The following is an 18,018-nucleotide window of genomic DNA, read 5'->3' as shown; positions in this document are numbered from 1 at the left end:
GAAGGTTTATCAACCCATGCAGAGTGCAAGCAAGGTGGCCTTGCCTCCCTTGATAAATCTCTCTTAGATTTTGCATTGCCCTTACACCCCCTATTATGGCACAAGGGCTAATTTAAAACCTTGATAAATCTGGCCCTTAGGGCCCAGAAGTGGGGTTGAAACAATGATGTCCTAAATGATAGATCAGGCAATAGGTTCGTAAAGATAAGAAAAATTTAGCAGAAATAAATCAAGGACAAAATAACACAAATCTAATGAGTAGAAGAAGAGACATATAGTTTTAAAGTTGTAAGTGAAAATAGCACCAAAAAGCCCAGAGTACTGCTTGTGGATATCTTGTTGTGTAAGACCAGGATTAAGTCGGATGTTCAGGCCACCCATGATGAGTCGGGTCAGATACAGGGAGTATATTAGTTCTACTGAAGAGTTTACTTCTCAGTCCAGTGCAAAGATTCCTGTTCATAGAAGTGTGGGCTGCAAGGAGCAAGAAAGCATTGTGGATGGTTGTCAATCGATCACAAAGATCAGTCCTGGCATCAGAGATGGTCTGCGTTGTAGGGCATAGATCCTGTTGTCATCATAGGTGGTCAGTTGCAGCTTTGCAGTGGTGCTCCTCACAAGCGGTAGATGCTGTAGCATGAAGGGTCAGGTTGACAGGACTTCGTATTGGTGGGCTGTTAAAGCAACAAAGTTGTGGAGTTAATGGGTCCATTTGCAGTTGTAAAGAACCCTAAAACTACAATTCAGCTCCACTGTGATGACACCAAGGGTGCAGGTCCTGAGGGGCATCCACTTGGGGGGCAGTGACTTGCTCCAACTGTTTATAGTTGCTTGGTCAGGTGGTTGGAATCCTGGTATGTCCCTGTGGCTCTGAACAGGATGCCAGCAGACTAGACCTTGGAGTCACTCTTGTAGTCCTGGGTAAAGGTGTAGGTTCAATCCCTCTGACTCAGTCAGGCGGGCAGCAGGACAATATGACAGGAATCCAGCAAGGCAGCATTCCAGCAAGGAAGTAATCCAGGAGGGCAGCGGTCCCCAAATGTCAGTTCTTTCAGCAGCACAGCAGTCCTTCTTCCTGGCAGAATCTCAATAGGCTTCTAAGTGTACTAAAGAGTTGGTGTCAGAGGTCCAAAATGTAATCCAGGTGTCTCTTTTGAAGTGGGAGAAGTTTCTAGAGGTTTCACTTTGAAGTGCACAGGTTCCCTGCCTCCCCTGCCCTAGCTCCAAACTGACTACAGGGATATTTAGCCCTTTGTGTGGAAGCAGGAAACAGCCATATTTAAGTATAAGTAGGGGTGTGCCCAACTCCACCTTTCCATCCTGCTAAATTCTCTATTGTGTGTGTCTGTCTAGGGGGAATACGCAAAGCCCAACCGTCAACTTACACCCTGCCATGTGGCCCATATGCTGGCTGCAGACCGTGGCGGTCTTATTGCCGCAACCTGGCAGTAAAGACCACCACATCACAAGTTGTGGGGTTAGGCAGACGTCAAACCTTCACAATGCTGGCTGGCCTGCTGGTGCTGTCTTTGTGGGATTCCCCATTCCTGTTGACCCCCACACGTCCACACAAAGGCACACCCTCCACCACTCCACACACTTACAAACATCCCTCACCCCTTCATGCACGCATGCATTCACATACACACCCCTTGGCATATGCATACATAAACACACACACCCACTCACTTGCATATATTCACAAAGACACTCCCGCTCATTTGAATACATGCAGACACACACCCCCCTTCACTCGCTCACATACACCTACTCATACACCCCCATTCGCACACATACACAAACTCATACACCCCCATTCTCACCCATACACACACACACCACACAGATGCACCCAACACTCCCCCCTTTCGGACGATCACTTACCTTCTCTGTTTAGGAGGTCATCCGGGAGGGAATGAGTCCTGGCGGTCTTGCATCGCAGCACCACCTCACCAACAAGACTCCGCCAAGCCGCATTATGGCTAGTAATACAGCAGGCCGAGACTTGTTGCCATGGCAGGGCTGCCGATGCAACCGCCTCTTCAGAGTTGGACTTCCACCCATAAATGGGTGGAAGTCCTCCAATGGCTCCTAATATGGCAATCAGCAGACTGCCAGCCCTGGCGGTCTGCTGGCTGCAGCTGCTTCGGAAGTCTTTCAAAAAGACTGCCAAAGTCAAAATGAGGGCCTAAATCTCTAAGGAAGGAAAATGCCAACTGTGTAAATGTCAAAAGAAACAAAGAGGGTTGGGCTCTTTTAAGGATCAGCAAGGTTGTGCCACTAAAATTCATGCAACAAAAAGGTGCAATTCTGACAAAAGATGTTTACAAAATTTTTTTTTTATCCAAGATCAAATGACTCAATCAAAGTGATCAACAACCATTGTGCAACATATTTCATGAGCATTCAAATAGTTCATTGTTACAAAACACAAGAAATCACAATGATCTGAAAACAGGCAACAGATGAACGTGAATAAGAATTATCAGCCCACCACAATGTAAAGGACAATGTACACAAACAAGAATAGATTTTTAATGCAAAAACATAACAAACATTACAACATTAGTAAAGATTGCACAGATGGATCAGGTTTCTGAAATTCAGTTCCCAACTAGACCGATCATTCAGTTTATTTTGCAGTCCCTCACCAATGGGACAACACCAGCGAGAGCAACAACAACCAAAGGCATATATAAAGCAACCATCAGGGACACTATCTTTCTGAAATATAAGTCCAATGTTCCCTATGGGTTTGTTGGAGGACACTGTGAACAAAAAATACACAAACATACAACAGAACCAATTATCAGAAGTGGGCTATAAAAAATACAATAATCATAGGAAAGCACGCCCTTCACATAGTGGCTTACAAGCGTTTTAATGAAGGTTCCAAAGCCACACCTATAAATACAATCGGTAGAGAACAATAACAAAAGTAGTCATATTTTCAATTAGCTTATAAAAGCAAACCGGAAGGTACGAAGAACTGAGTGCTCACTCACATGACTGGAGGTCACCAAGCGGCATTGTTCAGCACAAGGGACTGTAAAATTGTTTTGTGGCGAAGCATCCGAAATTCACTTATTTCTGGAAATAACATAGAAAAAAGAGCTCATGAGTAGAGACTGTGTGCCGAGGTGTACAATCCAGTCGGTGTTCATATCATGACTTCTATGAGTAGTGTATATGCAAGCTCCATTACTACAAATTGATTGTGTGCTCAAATAAGAAAGCTTCACGGGGTTCAGCATGAACAAAGGTATCTTCCATGAATGCATTAAGAATGGCACTGATGGGGCACTGGAAACACTTATATCTAAAGACGTGCACAAGAAGAGTTCAAGCTACGAGTCAAAGTCAGCTTCGGAAAATGAGTGAAGCCTGCATCGCATATTACAAGGAAGGCGTAAGGCTTCTTATAGGGGAGAGCACTGTGGGAAAATACACTGCTTTCAAATGATTCCCGGGAGTTCGTATGTAATCAAACAACTTTCACAGTGAGAAAAACACTATATGGCGAGACCTATACCAATGTTGTAATCTAAAGGCATGCCTAAAGTGTTAAACACTTTGGTGAGTAACGGAAGCTGGTGTGTCTTGTGAGTTGGATACAATGCGTATAATGAATGAATCACTTTCTAACAAACATATGCGCCTGGGGGATTCTGAGACATCGACAGCTTCTTAAAACACAAAGAATGAACTGGTGGGGGGACGAAGGGGAGGAACGTATGTATTTGGAACGAATAGAAAAGAGGAGGCAGGACTCAAATAATCTTAGGATATAACACATAGGAATGGGTGATTTAACAATGTGCCAGAAGGGGCCAGGGCTTTCCAAGGGCAAAGTTGGAAAATCATGCTGGCAGCCTGGCTGGTGAAATACTCGCTGCACCGGCTGAATGGCCTGCATCAATTGATTTGCGCTCACTCGTAACGTTGGTTGAAAGCTGGGAAACCAGGCGGAGGAGTAACTGCTGTGATTGAGTTGGCTATATGAGGGTCAGCGGAGACAGAAGCATTGTGGGAATTGTAGTGTGAATTGAGTAACTGAACACTGTACAATTGGGCATAATAATGTATAAGCTGATTGAATACGTCTCTAGTTTTGTTGTCATTGTGCTCTACAGATTACACTTAGAGATGTAGCTTTGTATTCTTCATCAGAATGTTTGTAAGTCACTATGTGAATGGTGTGCTTTTCTATTATTATTGTAATGTTTATTGCCCTATGTTGATAATTGGGTGTTTTGTATGTTTGTGTTTTTTTTGTTCACAGTGTCCACTGGTTCTGTGTCCTGATGAGAACCCTTGAATGGTTGTAAAGTTCGAAACACATTGAGTCTACTCAGCAGAGAGAAGTGAGAAAAGACTGAACAAACCCATAGGGAATATTGGACTTACATTTTAAAAAGAAAGTGGCCCTGATGTTTGCTTTATATATTCCTTTGATTGGTGTAGCTCCCTCTGGTGTTGTCCCATTGATGAGGAACCCCAAAATGAACTGAACAATTGGCCCAGTTGGAAATTGAATTTCAGAACCCTGACACATCTGTGCAATCTTTACTAATGTTGCAATGTTTATGATGTTTTTTACCATTACAAATATATTGTTGTTTGTTTACATTATCCTTTACATTGTTGTGGGCTAATAATACGGAATCACTTTTATTAAGCTGTGTGATCTTGGATAAAAACAAAACGTTTTTGAGAAAGAAGTTGGTCAGCATTGGCACCTTTTTTGTTGCATGAAACTTTGTAGATGTGGCATTTTTAAAACTGTAACCATAAATACGTCTTCCCCATAAGGGAGGATATTTTATTAGCCTCAAAGGACATCAAACAAGAACTGCATACCTATTTCCATTTGAAGGTATAGCTTGTGAAATGTAAAAATTTAACTCCAATGGTATCCTATGGAAAAGGAAGGCCTTGCAATATTGAAATATTCATTTAAGAGGACATGTAGACCTTAAAAGTACATGCTCTACTTTTTAAATGTACTGCACCCTACCATCTGGGCAGTGCCTATCCTAGGGATGACTAATGTGTATTAAAAAGGAAGGATTGAGCCGCCTGGCAAAGATTTTTTCTGTTGAAAAAGCTGGTGCTCTTTCAAACACCAGATTCAAGCCTCACAGTCATGCAGGCCTAAGCCATAGGAGTCCAAGGACAATAATCCAATCATCATACAATGTAACCTAAGTTTTATTCCAATAGTCTTCAATAGCTGATAAGTTCACTCAGAGACTGCAAGATTCCGAACTTTAAATGCTAAAGACATGCCCATCCAGGCTTTATTCTGCATCACGTTAGAATGCATCTCATCCTGGGTAATCAAACAGATCTTTACCAAATACATTTCAGACAGGAAGTCCTTCATCAGAAGTAACTATGGTATTAAAAAGAAGCCCATTAGCAATCATGGATTATCTCATAAAACATAACCCATTTTGTGAACCAGTAATCCAATGTTTCTGGCTATACATACAGTGAATGCCCAGTCTCCACCATCAAAACATGCTACAACCATGCACTCCACACAATCCATGCACCATTAGAACTGAAAGTTAAATGAACAAGAAGTGCTCAATGCTGGGTGAGCTATTGCCCTCTAAAGGGAAATGTACCTCATGCTGAGATTGAAATATGTTCACGAAGCCTGTTTCTGCAAAAACAACATAACCCAAAGAATAAACTCACAATATTACCTATGTGTCTTTTAAGTCTCCTATATCTCACTGCTGTGCCCAGAAGCGAAACCACTTAATCTCCCATCCATCAAACCAAACAAATAGTACGTAAATCCAACTGGTCATTATTAAACCTATTAAAGACACAGCAAGTGCAGCCAATTAATTAAATCATGCTGTGGTGTTTAAATAAAACACATGACCATAAACATCAGTCTGTGAAATCAACATGATAGAATTATGTGACCCACAGAATTACCTTAAACCATACAATAACCAAGCTTAAAAATGGCAGTTAGCACCTAAGCTGTTAAAGTGGGGTTAATCAATAAGTGACAGTGTGCTGGCTCCCACATGCCAGGACTCTCATAAAACTGACTGATTCGAAGGAGGGGAGGGTAAAGGTGGGCCAGCCTGTAACAAAACAGTCACAGAGAATTTACAGTTCAACGGGTGTCATTGACTCATGAGTTACAGCTAATAATATGATTTGGATTGCTAGCAAAGCTTATCACATTGTACACCAGACCATAGGTAGTGTATCACAGATAAGGTCAATGTACATGCCTATTCGGTCAATATATGTTTTTTGCCGTAGGAAATGATTGCAGTGAAATGCTACAGTGACATCTAACGTTTGAAGAATTATGTTTCTTCAAAGGTGCGTTGCAGAAACAATGACCAAAACAAAAATCTGAAATTGCAAATTTGCTGAAAACACATTAGTTGGAAGTTAAGGGCCATTTTTATAGCCTGGTTTGCTTCACTCATGCACCACACAACGTGGTGCAGCAGCAACGCAAAGCTTAAGTGAGATTTATGAAGCCACTCAAGGCCACCTTGTGTGGCCCTGCATGGCTTCATAAATGTTTAGTAATGTAATGCAGCACAAGTCGCTGGGTTACGTTACTCTGTGCCAGGGAGGCATTTCCATGGGAATAGCTTAGGGGTTCCTACACAACATCCATGGATTTTTACGCATTCCCAGATTTACAAGAACTTGTAAACATGGGAACGCTCCAAAAAGATATGCCTCCCTTGGAGAGGTGTAACAAGGAGAAATATGTTTAATTTGTTTTCTGCAGCAAACATAGAAAATGGAAAAAGCCTCTCAGGATAGTTTTTGTGCAAGAGAAAGATGCCCCTTCCTGCACAAAACAATCCTGTATGCAAAACAGGCACTTTGCACCATGGTGCAAGGGTTCCTGCATTGACACTTGCCTGCCTAGAGAATGCCAGTGCAGGGGAAAGGACAGAAATATGCGTTATTCTTTTATATATCGCACATTCCTGCCATTTCCCTGTGATACAGGGCAGTGCAGCAAGTTCCTGCGCTGCACTGCATTGCACTGCACCACAAACCCCATAAATATGGGCCTAGATGAATGGTGTTGAGCATGTGTGTTGAACCTCGTGGAATATTATGTTTCATTTCTACCAAGGGGCAACACAGGTGCTATGACTATAAATCACTACAAGCACTTCAAACTGGATTCAAAGGGAATAACTAGCATCTAACATCTGCATTAACCCTTGTAGAAAAGCATCCAGCAGCAATGGTAAAATAGAAGATGCTTTAACCATAGCACACAATAAACCTGCACAACCAGTCATACCTTGGGGCCTTTTGTTATGTAATGAACATACTCAGGTACAAATGCAGATATGGAAAACAAATCTGCATACTGCTGTTCATGTTTCTGAGATGAGTGATGCAAATATTAAACTACAACAAACATGAATGCAAATAGTAACAAAACCACCAAACAGCCTTTCCTACTTGTCTTGAATGCAAAACAAATGTTTTACTACTCTGACAATCTGGAATATTGTTGGTGGGCTCAACGTTTGTTCTCAAAATAAAAACCTCGAATGGTATATTACTAATGTGAGTGTGTATGATGTGATATACATTGCCAATGCAAAAAGATGCCTGTCTAGTAGAGGTGGGCAAGTCACTGCAGGTTCAGTCAAAATGCCTGAGCCTGGATCAGTTCAAGGTCTGCTTAGACCCTAAAAATCAGCCTGGTCTTCTTGTACCCTCGAGCCCAAAATGAGTTGAGCCTTCATCTTGCTTCTATCTGTCACCACTGTAAAAACACTTGCCCCAATAATTAAAGAAAACAACAGTGATGTTTGATGTAAGATAAATAGCAATCCAGCTAGTAGCTCAATTGCACAATTTGAAACAGGAAGACATGGGATCAATCCGAGCTCTCCATTTGACTAAATTGTGTGATCCTAGGAAATTATTTTATGATGAGCACCTTCAAACACACTAGTTCAAGTTGGGCCCTGTACAAAACTGCTTTTGTGCTGTAATTAATGGACTTTAACATTGACAACTATGCAAAAAAAATTGGTAGAAGCCTCCTGGCCCAACCCTGGAAGTTACTGTAAACATTTCTTACCTTATTTGGTTTCTTATCTCTAATTTATAAGGGGACACAATAGAGGTTCGATGGTCCTTTTGAAGGTGCTCAGAAAAATTCCCACCATAAACCCAATACAACCTGAATCATCATTAAACAACATCAAATACCTTTGCAGTCAGTAACTTGTCACGCACCATGACCTATTTAGTCATGAATAACCACACCTTTTAGTAAAAGTTAGAAAGTTTATTTCCCTATATTAACAATGATAATATCACGTAAATTAGTCTCAAAACCATCTGCTACACATATAAGAACAACACTGGTTGACCAAACCTTCTAAAGAATATCAATTTAATTAATGCATTGATCACTAAACCTTCTAAAGACACAGTATAAATTAACAATAGAAGTAACTGCACAATAGAAATAGCATACATCTAGGTTCAGCAACTGAGCAACATCAAGCAATTATCAATAGCAACTGTTAGCTTGTTAAGGTTTCCCTTACTAACCTCGGATTAGAATAGCATGTTTGGGCTTCCTGCAAAACAATTTAGTCAACATAAATTTGGAAAACATCTATCTATGGCTCTGTCAAAAGAGTAGTTAGTATCTAGAAACAAAAGACAAAACTTGCAATAAGAACATTAGCATTTGTTATACCTCTCCTCATATGGATCAGCAAGCTGCGATTATCTTTGTCAGTTGGACATTAGATCGGTCAAAATCAGCAATGGGCCATGAAAGGGACTGGTTTGGAAGTCGGGAACTCTAAGTTCTCCAAACCATCAAGAAGCAATGTCTAAATTGAGAATATAGCATCAATAATCTAGATAATGAAGATAACTAGAAATAAATCATCAGGAACTGTTCAGCTCCTCTGACAGAATATAGTTAGTCCCTTCTCCGACTGTGTAGTCGGGTTAAGTTAAATTTGTCTAAAGAACTTCCCAGGTTGCCATTGGTCAAAACATTGTACGTTGCCAATTAGTCCAATAGAAGGAAAAGTTGAAATCTAAGATATAACTAAACTGTCTTTCACACATCGATGATGGGCTCCTCTACTCCTGTTCCCACCATTAGGCTCATCAGGTAACATTTTAGTATCCATCTGTACTCCATTCAGTGCATCCATTGTTGGCTTCTGGGAATATTGTTGTCTCACGCCTAAACATATTCATTTGTTGCAATACTTAGTACACAATCTTCTAGCAAGCAGTTCTCATGAGAATGTTAAAGACATCTGCTAACGTTTGATCAACACAGTGGAAAACAAACCATGAACAAATTCCTTTTGACATACATTTCTCGCAATTTGTTAGAATAGTACAAGTTTAACATGAGATAGTGCAAACTAGACCCAAACCTCGATAACTTAATGCCTACAATTTGTAAAGTGAATACATAATTGAAATTCATTTAAACACCCTACTGCTGTATTTTCTTAGAGTAAATACTTCAATTAATATTAATATTCATTTAATAAGAACACTTCGTGTTTAATGACGGCCACTCAAGTGGGCACGTTTTCCAAGTCACACGTTATTTTTCTATGTTAATCAAATCCTATGCTGATTCATAATTCAAAATACATTAATGTTTATTAGTAAACATTTAACGTTCACAATACCTAACTCCAAGAGGTGTTAAAATGGATTTTCATTGTGATCCCTTGATTACTCAGCCTCCCAAGATCCTCCCTGTAGCAAAGGAAGATTTGGGTTTAAGAGGGTAAACCGGCATGAGAATGCATTACTAAGATACTGCCTGTGAGCTGTGTCTTAGGGAGTGGAACGTGAACAGTGACAGAATTATAATGCTAGATTACAACAACATAATCTAGATGCATGATAGCTGGCATGTGTTCAAGGAATGCCTTTAACAGAACACAGAGAACCAAGCATTTGCAAGCTACTGAAAAGCTAATCATTGAAGTTGTTGCAGGAGTGTGGATATATGTACAGCACTGACAACTGGTGATCATCAGACTTCAGCATTTTGTAGATATTGTAGCTAATATAAAAGGGATTTGATAAGCCATGGTATAATATGTTGGAATAGCCCAATCTTCTGAGAATGAGGGACCTGCAACAATGACAACTGTGTGTCTCAGGAAATGTTTTTTTAAACAAAAACTCACCACTGTCTCCAGTCGAGCATTCAATGCTAAATCTTCATTAAATAGAAGTTGCACATGTTTTTTGATGTTTGAGCAAAGTTTCCGAAGATTCTGACTAGCATTACATTGTGCCTAGATTTTTGCCTTAGATGTTGGCCATAGAAATCTGTTCACCTTACCCCTGCTAACCAGAGGTAACGTGTTTTAAAGTGGTTTAAACACAATTAAATAGGTACACACCTGATTGGTAGTTTAAACATACCTATAGGACAATAGTATATGGTGCAATGTGCACCCAAGGCCCATAAGTTAAATGTCACCAGTGCACTGCAGTACCAGTTTTAGGACCCACTATAGTGAAACAGCAAACCTGACCCCATCTCTACCAGTGTATCCTGACAGTGAAGTTTAAAACTGCTAATTGGACCTGTCAAACTAAACCTTTTTCACATACTTAAACTTTCCTTTCAACTATTAATTCCTCTCCCCTAAGGTAGGCCTAGGTAGCATTATGAAGGTTGCTTGGTTTTTAGAAGTAGGGCAGGTAAAGATTAATGTGACACGTGTTCTTACAGAGAAAACGTCTAAAATCTATTTTCACTGTAGCAAGGCTGGCTGCTTTTGTAGGAAAAGTCTGTATTACATTATTCCATCTTATAATGCTAATTTCTGGTTGGAAAACCCAGAGAAATAATTCAAGGACTCCTTTTAATAATTAAACAAACTGAAATTAAATTGTAATGTTGAATTTCATCAAAATATTAGCAAAATTGTATTTTTGAAAAACATTAACTTTTCCATGCAAAAAACTTTCAAGACAAGTATTCCAACTGTCTCCTGTCAGCTGATGACTCCCTCTAGTATGATATGAAGCCTCCCAGGACAGGGACAAAGGGTCTTGGGTGTGGGGAGGTTTTGACCTTTCCTTGATAAGATGGCATGTAGTCTTTATCTATACACTTGATTAACTTCAAAGGGTGCTTACACTGTCACAGGCAAATGCAGCTCATAACTGGGCCTGCTCATCTATTGTCTTTTTAGACAGGCTGACATCAATCCCTCTGGGAGTGGGAGTTGTCCCTGAACTGGTTTAGATTGACCACTGTGGAAGGGTTGCCTATTTCCACAGCCATATCTCTAGGTGGACACTGGACAATCTGCTGAGCAAAACAAATGTACTGCCATGTTAGATTTGGGGGTAGAGGGATACTGGGGTATAGTTTACAGTTATTCATAGAAGAAGTGCTGCAAAAATAGGTATGTCACTCCTAGTAACTTTTAACCCATTGTTCAGGGAATGTCCAGGAGTTGCCCTGCCCACAGGCTGGTGCAAGCCAAAAGTTAAGCACCCCCTATACCCTCCTCAGAAAACTTCTGGGCCTGAGGAAGATTCAGCAAGGGACCCGGAAGACAGAAGAACACTGGACCTGCTTTCCTTGTACCCAGGACCCTAGAAGTCACTCCAAGGGTCTTGCGGTTTGTTCGATCTACAGTGAGAGAACAAGCTTCAAGAGGCATTTAATCTGCATTTCCAGCTAACCAGTTCCAACTCGACCTGTCCTGGACTCTGCTGCTGGCCTCTACTGGAGAGAGTCTTAACACCTCCTCAGGCCCTGGACCCTTGGTTGTGGTCAAAGTGTGCCCTTCCTGCCTAATCCTAAAACATGAGCAGAATACATTTTATCAACATTTTGTGCCTAGAGAATCATCTAGATACTGGGACCAACTTTCCAAGCTGATGGACAAAGATGCATGGTTGCTGGGACCTGAGTTCGCTATAGCTCCTGCTATGTTCTTCTCCGCACAGCAAATCCCTTTCAACAGAAGCTCTCAATACCAGATTCTGTTGATGTCAAGCCCTCTTTGGCTACATCCTGCATGCCATGTGTGTTGTTCGATAAAGCACACATGCAAAGTGGAAAAATGAAGAGAAATGAAAACATCTCTCCTGGTTGTGCCTGTCTCATTTGATGCAAATCCATGTCTATGTAGCTTTGTAGAAAGGGATTTTTGTCAAAACCTATTGGTGGTTGTATGGGAACCCCCATTAACCTCCCATGGAATGCCCCCTTGAAACAAAGTAATGCCAAGTAGCCCATTGCACAACTTTTTATCACTTTTGGATACTATCCATCGCAAATCCAGATATGTGTTTGATGGTAAAACCAGTAGTGGCTGCTGGCCAGGAAGGGGTTATAGGGAGGGGGCAGCGTGTGGAGTAGGGGGCATGGGGCAGCGTGCGGAGCAGGGGGGGCAATAAAAATAAATAAACTTACCTGCCGCCTCTGTGTTCAGCTGCTCCAGCCGTCTCTCGTCTTCTTCCTTCCTCCCCACCCAATCCAGATGCTTCTTTTATGTTGTTACACAGCATGAAAGAAGTGTCAGGATTGGCTTGAGAGGGCTGAAATGCCATTCAGGGAGGGAGTGGGACCCTGCGCTGTTGCTTAGGTTCTCATTTTGCTAACGAGGCTACTGGATTTGGGAAACAGAATCACATCGATGGTGGCTACTCAGTAGAATTCCACACCACATAACATCTGTTGGCTGAATCCAGGTTCTCATGCTAACTAGCAGCGCCTCATCTCTGGCCGAGATGATTATGGCAACCAGGCGCATAACAGGATGACTCCTCAGGGGAATCGTGGTCGATTAGATGCAGGCAAAGAGAACAGAGGCAGAATATATTCAATAAGGATTTATTGAAGTAACTGCATCTTAGATAAAAAAGGTGCATATTGCAATAACTAGGATGATGAAACACAATAAAAGCAAACAGGTTACTAACAGAGTAAAACACAAGAATAATCCTCCCATACTGTCACTAGGAGTAATGCATATATTTCTCCTACCTACACAATGTCTGAGCACAGCGTGATAAGCCTAATTTGCCCTTCGGGTTTTCCCTCTGGGGGTACACCATCCCTCATACCTGGAGGAAGAAGCCTGTAGTCTAAAGAGACACTGTACCCATGTGGATCAGGGGTCCAGCCGTCTAGGCAAGTAGCTGCTGGAAAGCAATCAGCAATCAGCATATAGTTGTGATCATCTGGCTGGAATTTCCCTCTACCATGTCTGGGACAAGGGGGTGTTTTTATAATAAAACAGCTGACATTCTAAGAAATAGTCCCCATGTAGGAGTGTGTGTTGAAGACACAGCATACCACATTTGTCGGCAACCCTATCTGACTGTAGCTTTGGAGAAAGCACAAAGTGAAACAAATGTCCTACTAAGAACGGAATGCTTTCCTATGCGAAAGTACAATGAGATAAAGAAAATAAAACAGCACCGCAAATGTTGCTATTTTTAGAAAAATAAGGCAACGCTGAATTAAATGTAACAGGGTTAAAGTGCACAGCGGCAGGCCTAGTTAGCTTAAAACCAACATGTCTAAAACATGGCTAAAATAGCTATACAACACCCTCCCCATACTGGTCAAAGGTGGTTTAAAAGTGTAAGGTAAAACAAATCTATAACTTTACACAAAAAAAAATACATCTGTCAACAGTGACAAGTTAGGAGACACAAAGGCAGAAAAAGGATATTATAAAAAAGCTGAATCCAAGAGTCAGTGTCACTTTGGAAATCGCCAATTACATCCGGGACAATTGAAGCCAGGAGACATTCTATTTCAGCAGGTGGTAAAATATCCAGATCATATCCAAGGAAAACCACAGAGCACTTGTGTTCCCAAGCCTGAGCTCCAGCTGAGACAGCAGCATTCTGTGTCATGCCCTCCATAGAATTAAGGTAACTCATAAACGGCTTCCTGTAGCAAATCCACTCTCAACGCACATGTCTAATAATGAGCTCTCATCAAGAACATCAACAGATCAGTGTCCAATGACAGTAAGCACTGAGAAGAACGTCATATTTCCAGTGCGCATTCAAATAGACACCAGATGCATCGAAACATGGGCTGCACACAATCCAAAACAGGTCGGAAAGACAAAGACCAGTCACACTCCAGTTGTTGCAGGAATGGTGCTCTTAAATACTGCATCATGCGTTCATGACACAGTTCTGCTAGCCGTAGCGTTTTCAGTACTCATTGCTGTGATGGGACAACTGTTGCGCAGAAAACACAGCAACATCGAAATGCACCTATTATAACCAAAGTGATCAGAAATCCCCTGAAAACACTCAAAATTATAGAATGTATGGCTGATGGTATTAAACCGAACATAGAGGAGAAGGTTTGAACAAAGCCAGAACCAACAGCTTTAAAAAAGTGGGCGATGCCAGTGGTACTTGACGTATTAAATATTCATCCCACAAGCTCACCAAAGTGTCTCGGAAAGTTTGTAGTTAAAAGGGACTGAATCTCTGCCAATGACCTCGCAGCCTGAAGTGCATAGGTCTCGTGTGCAGATGTAAGCGCCACATGTTTTTGAAACAATAAAGCCTTTAGTCTGCTCAACTTGTCAAAATTCACATCAGAAGTAGCAATATGAGGCCATCTGTCTGCTACTCCTTGAAACTGTGTAGGGGGAAAAAGGACATTTCATGCAGCACGTAACAATTTGGGAGAGCAAAACAACGTAAGCTGTTGTTCGCATCCCACAACAGTTCTTACTGTTAAGGAGCCCGTAGCTGCCATTGGAGAGCATCTGGAACGCAGGTCTAATCAAGGGGACTGGGACTCCCTTCAGAGAACAAGCTAAATTTGCTGCGGAGGCATTACATGCCCAGTGCAAGGACAGCTGTTTATAAACCATAGAATGGCTCACAGAAGTCTTGCATTGACCACCGCTAAGAAAGTCCTCTTTCATGCCATTGAAATATTTGTACGAGAAAGGATGCTCCCACACTTTGTATATGTAACTATCTCCCAGCCTTTCATATCTGCTCACTGGAATGTGTTTCAAACAGGGTGTAAGTTGCATTGAAATGGGCAGATTTATAACCCCATGTATTAGCCATTCAGCAGATGGTATTTCAGCCACAGTAAAAGGCAACTTTTATAATTTTTCACTGTTCAACATGAGATATGTTGTTTCTTTCTTAGCCATTATCTGTTGTTGTCTTGTTAAACTAAAGGTGGAAAAAATCTCCATTGTGCTCACATGTTGCCAGGGAACGAGACCTGCTTTAAATGTTTGTAGTATCCAACCTAACTGCATAATGGATCTTAGCTGACTTTGTCCATGTGCAAAAATTCTACATCACTCTGTACTATATCTATTGCAGAGGATACAATATTATTTAAGGTGTATATTCGATCAGACAAGGTATTAATTGCATAATCTACGGCTAATGCTTTCTGTAAGTTTTCCTGATCTATTTCCCTTAATCGGGCAGCCACCTCTTGTTGGCAAAGCTTCCATATTTAATTATATGCAGCACATAAGAAACGTTTTCTGTGTTGTCTTCTGGGGCCGAACAGTAAATCCTATAAATCTGTGTTATTGGATAGGAGGCTTAGATGTTCTTTGACAGCATCTAGTGAGGAGACCTTCATCCATTGCTGGCATAGTTTCACTACACTATGGCCCTCATTCTGACCTTGGCGGGCGGCGGAGGCCGCCCGCCAAAGTCCCGCCGTCAGGTTACCGTTCCGCGGTCGAAAGACCGCGGTGGTAATTCTGACTTTCCCGCTGGGCTGGCGGGCGGCCGCCTTCAGACCGCCAGCCAGCCCAGCGGGAAAGAGGCTTCCACGATGAAGCCGGCTCGGAATCGAGCCGGTGGAGTGGAAGCTGTGCGACGGGTGCAGTTGCACCCGTCGCGTATTTCACTGTCTGCGCAGCAGACAGTGAAATACATGTAGGGGCCCTCTTACGGGGGCCCCTGCAATGCCCATGCCAGTGGCATGGGCACTGCAGGGGCCCCCAGGGGCCCCGCGACCCCCCCTACCGCCATCCGGATCTCGGCGGTCCGACCGCCGGGATCTGGATGGCGGTAGGGGGGGTCGGAATCCCCGCGGCGGTGCAGCAAGCTGCGCCGCCGCGGAGGATTCAATGGGGCCGCGGTACACTGGCGGGACCCCGCCAGTGGTGCCGGTCCGACCGCGGCTTTACCGCCGCGGTCGGAATCCCCATTGGAGCACCGCCGGCCTGTCGGCGGTGCTCCCGCGGTCCTCCGCCCTGGCGGTCAAAGACCGCCAGGGTCAGAATGACCACCTATATGTGGTCACTATGCCCGAGTGTTCTGAGGACACATAGCGAGGATCGGGCCTATTAATTCTAAAACCTCGAGTAGTTAACAAAATGAGTATGGCACCCATTGGTGTCTACAGGCCACAATAACCACCCACCAGGATGCGAAAATGATGCAATAAATGTACCATTCTGGACCCATTCATTGAGCTGATCTTCTGACACATTTATATACTTCTGCCATGTATAAAATTTAGCACATTCAGTTCTTTAATGTTTACTATGCCTAAACACCTTGTTTGTTTTACTGTTTCAGTTAAAATAGCATTTGAACAGGAATCAAGCTTCTCTTCTCTTATTTGCCAATTTTTTGTTCCCCACACACTTTTTAAGTCAATTGAATTCAACCAATACTCATAGCCTTCTATAGCCAATCAGGAAACAAATGAATCAGAGTAAATCAATTTTTTATCTGTCAATAAAACATGTTGGTGTTCAATTTCTGGCAATTTAAAATAATATGACTCAGCATTTTTGACATTTTGCCCAGAAAAATATGCACATTTCTCAGTACATGTTTTAGAACTGCCCACTGGTGGAGGTGGGCAGTGTTCCCAATGTGTATATTTAAAAATAGTCTTTGTGGGTCTTGCTCTGTGAATGAAATAATGTCCATAGTAATTATAACAGAACATAGCTCCATAATTCCCTCTGAACTGGTACACATCTTCATTTTCAAATAATGTCTAATACTTTAGATCAGACATCATAGCATCAAAAGTTTTCCCATCCCAATCATCAGAAAACACTCAGGGTGTGATCATATCTGTCATAGAAAGTTGAAATACATATGGTATTTGAATGACCTTAGTAGGCCCATATATATAAAAAAATAATTTGTCCCAAACAATCCCATCAGGAATTGGTATGGCTGTAATGTTCACTAGGGACAAGTCTCTGCGAATTTTGTGTGATTAAAAATGTTATGTTTTACAACGTCATCCACCAGTTCAACTGTAGAGCGTTCAGGAAGAAAATGACCCTGCATCAGAAGAAAGAAAACTATAACAAACCCAATCCAAAGGAGAAAGCGAGTACAGTCAATAAGACCCATAGATAAATCCATGGACGAATGAAATAGTTAATTTTAAGCCAATGCATCAGCTTACATAGTCTTGAAAGTTCTGTTGCAGTAGAGGCAGATGAGTCTGAAGAAAAGTTGTCTGCATCGGCGAAGTAACCATCATCTGTACAAATAACTGCTGGGGGTGTATTTTGAAGAAGTGAAGCCGCTAAAGATTCCCTTGGTGATAGTTAGTAAGTTACTACATCCATTTGTGTAGAATTTGTAGAGCATTGCTCCCTATTAGCAGAAATGAATGTGGAAGTGGTTGTCAGTGGAATCAGTAAGAGGTCATTTTCTACCCTCCCCAAGCTCAGAGCGGTATCAGCATTGCTGTTGAAGACTTGTAGGGGAACATCCTGGTCTGTAGTGGGAGGGATTCAGGCACTACTCAGTAGTCCTCTAGGTCTGCTGTGCAGGATCCGCCACATGGTGTAATTTGACATTGTCAATGGAGACAAAGCGATTCTCTTTAGAGCCAGGCAAAATCACAGTTCTGGTACCATGTATTCCCTGGACTGGAACCCGTGCACAGTAAGAAGGACCTAGTTCCTTTTTCATAGCAATCTTTTCACACACTAGATCCCTAAGTTTAGGAATCCAGCCGGT

Source organism: Pleurodeles waltl, chromosome 7, assembly GCF_031143425.1.
Source record: "Pleurodeles waltl isolate 20211129_DDA chromosome 7, aPleWal1.hap1.20221129, whole genome shotgun sequence".
NCBI lineage: Eukaryota > Metazoa > Chordata > Amphibia > Caudata > Salamandridae > Pleurodeles > Pleurodeles waltl.
The sequence above is the reverse complement of the archived record's forward strand: the minus strand, read 5'-3'. Positions refer to the sequence as shown.